The following is a 3,293-nucleotide window of genomic DNA, read 5'->3' as shown; positions in this document are numbered from 1 at the left end:
ATGCGGCTGTTACCCGGCGAGCTGGACGGACACCGTGCGGAAGCTGCTACAGGACAGGTGATGTATACATGTTGGGGGCAGCGGCCGGGTGGATGCGGCGGGCTCAGCCGATTCCCTGATGATTTCACGCTGAAATCGGACGAGAATTGGCCTGTAGTATATGGGCAGATTCGACCAAGAGACAAATTTATCTCTAATTAGATTTGAATTAGATTTCGAATCTGCCCATAATCTTCTAATGTATGACCACCTTAGCATTTACAAAAATTAGAGATTGAAATCATACTATCAATTTGATAGTATGATGTCATTTTCTAAAAATGCATGTTTGTAAATGTTACTGTACATTGTAAATTTAGTACAAAAGCTTGATTTAAAGAAAATCGTGAATCGAATCGAAATTTCTGACAGAAATCGTGCAATTCAATCTATCCCTAAAATCGTTCAGGCCTATTGCACAACATGTCATTGCTACCACATTTGTTTCAGGAGAATTAGTGAAAGTTGGATCTGCAATTACAGATGCAACTTCTCACCATTGGTGGGATATTTTTATGTGTTATTCTCCAAGTGCTACCAAAGTGTTGGACTTTTTAATTCATCCTGTCTTCATTCTGTGCATCTGTATGATACTTTTGACTTTTTGGAATTATGTGTCGCTTCAACTGTGTCGTCTCGAGTTTTTGCAACATATGGTTCGTGAATACTAATCGAGGGCCGAATGAGATACAAAAGTGACATGAATGTCTTGATTGATTGATTGATTGATTGATTGATTGATTGATAAGATTGGTGTCCACGATATATATGTTAGCCTCTTTTATAAGTCAGTTATAGTTCAAAATAACACATTTGTTCATTCTCATCAAAAACTGGCTATGAGATATTTCTAACCATAACATTCTCATTAAAGATTGACCATGAGAGTGTTGCTATCTAACCATAACATTCTCATGGAAGACTGACCATGAGAATGTTGCTATCTACAACACTAGTCAAAATATGAGATGTTGTGTAAAGTTCGCACATAAGCAAAAATAGTCAGACGTGTTCTGTGATGCTTCTAAAGCACGTTGTGGTCACGCAGTCATGTGCCTTGTCTGCACAGGCGCACTGATATAGGCACATGGTGATCACGCACCCTTATCTGCACAGGCACATTGATGAAACATGTTCTACACCTGCACAGTTATTGAATTCTGTCTATATAAAGGAGGGAAAATACTTTCGAGCTGGGACTCTTGAAGGACAAGCAGACACGCCGTCCGTTTGTGTTGCCATCCAGGTATTTTCCCCTCGGGGGTTGCTGAGGTCCCCCGATCTTCTTTGGGCAATGCTACAATACTTGGTAAGAATATTGGTGCTCATTAATTACTCAAATACAATGTAACTATGATTCTACAAGCCTAGATGATTATTATAACAGGATTGTAGTTCAATAAATATTATTATTGAACCTTTCCTCATGTTTTGCTGCAATTCATTTTACCCACTACGGTGGTGAGTGAGTTTAAAAACCCTTCCCGTGAGGCAAAGCACCACCATTCCCCCAATCCCCTGTTTACTAGATTTTTGTTAAACCCAGAGTTTCAGGCTACACCTTTTTCTACCTGGGCTAATCAGATAGTTTGCACTCTGTTCAAAGGCAAACTGTGAGAGATCGCGGAAATACAGCCGCATGTACTGGTGATAAGGCGGCTGATTCCGTTTCTAACACACCGGTTTGCACGCGGAGGCGTGCGTCTGTTAACATGGGTGAATGCGGAGGAACCACCGCATGCACTGATAGCATGGTGGCGGGTTCTGCGTCAAGCACAACGGTCAGCCCGCGGCAGCGTGTGTGTGGTGTGGCTGGGCCTGTTAGTTCACATAGGTTCAGGAATACGCGCGCGCGCACTGAGAGGCAGAGACTTTATGATGACCAAGGAAGGGTCAGCTGACCAAGCCGGTCAGCTGACCTCAGAGCTGGCAACCATTGGTTGAGCACTTAGGGGTGGCGCCAGAGAGCGCTGTTCTATATATACTTGCCGCTGGTCATTCACAGGTTGTCTGCCGTTGCGATCACTACGTGGAAGCACTCAGACCTTAGTCAGATCTTGCAGTGTGTTTGAACCAGGAGGACCTGGGAATTCACACTGAGCCAGTTACTGTGTTATTACTCTGTTAAACTTCAGACTAGTTCCAGGGTGTTGATGATCACGGACCTCACACCCAAGACTAGGGAACTGTATTGTCATCTGTTATTCTTTAGACTAGTTCCAGGGTGTTGACGATCACGAACCTCACACCCAGATTAGGGAACTTGTGCTATCCTTTTGTTATACTCTAGACTAGTTCCAGGGTGCTGAGACCACGGACCTCGCACCCAGACTAGGCACTGTTGATATCTGTTATGACTTATTGCTTTCCTGACTCCTCCTCTGCCTTCTGATTCGGTACCTCGCACATCTGATATTCCGTTGCCAGACCCTGCTTGCCTTGGATACCGAATCAGCCTTCTGTCTTTGTACTTTATCTGTCCGTGTGTTGCCGACCTGGCTTGCCCGACCTCGAGAGCTGTCTCTCCACTTAGAGATAGTCTCCAGATCAGATTGTGACATCCACCTTCAGGTGTCACTCTCTCTCTGATCCTTCCTCTCCTCAGCCTGACTCCGCCCCTTGGAGAGTTTCAGGCTGCTGGAGGATTCCTGTGCTCACAGAGCAGTGTTCTTTACTTGCTATGTTCACCTGCCCTGCAGGTGCCTTACTCAAAGTATTACTGTTACACCAAACACTCACATTACCCAGGTGTCCAGAGGTTAGCGGTATATCTGTATTATTGGTGATTCTGCAGATCATCCATAATCAGGTATACATCTGTATTCTTGGTGATTCTGCAGATCACCAATAATCAGATTCTCTCTGCATGCTGACACCGATCGTTACACAAACTCTTTGTGTAATGGTCGTGTGACCGGGCCGTCACCAACGGAATGGGGTCCTGCCCCGGGCGGGGAAGCGTGAACGGATAGTCTATGTCGAGCCGGGTCATGCACAGGTAATCAGATACAGGTTTAAGGGATCAGACAGGAGAGTGGTCTATTTCAAGCCAAGTCATACACAGGTGATCATATACAGGTTTAAGGGATCAGACAGGAGAGTGGTCGATTTCAAGCCAGGTCATACACAGGTGATCATATACAGGTTTAAGGGATCAGACAGGAGAGTGGTCGATTTCAAGCCAGGTCATACACAGGTGATCATACAGGTTATGGTTAAAGCACCCAGAGGCTAGCTAGCACCCACGGGGCTGC

Source organism: Hyperolius riggenbachi, chromosome 8 (assembly GCF_040937935.1).
Source record: "Hyperolius riggenbachi isolate aHypRig1 chromosome 8, aHypRig1.pri, whole genome shotgun sequence".
In the NCBI taxonomy this organism is placed as follows: Eukaryota; Metazoa; Chordata; class Amphibia; order Anura; family Hyperoliidae; genus Hyperolius; species Hyperolius riggenbachi.
Note: the sequence above shows the minus strand (reverse complement) of the source record.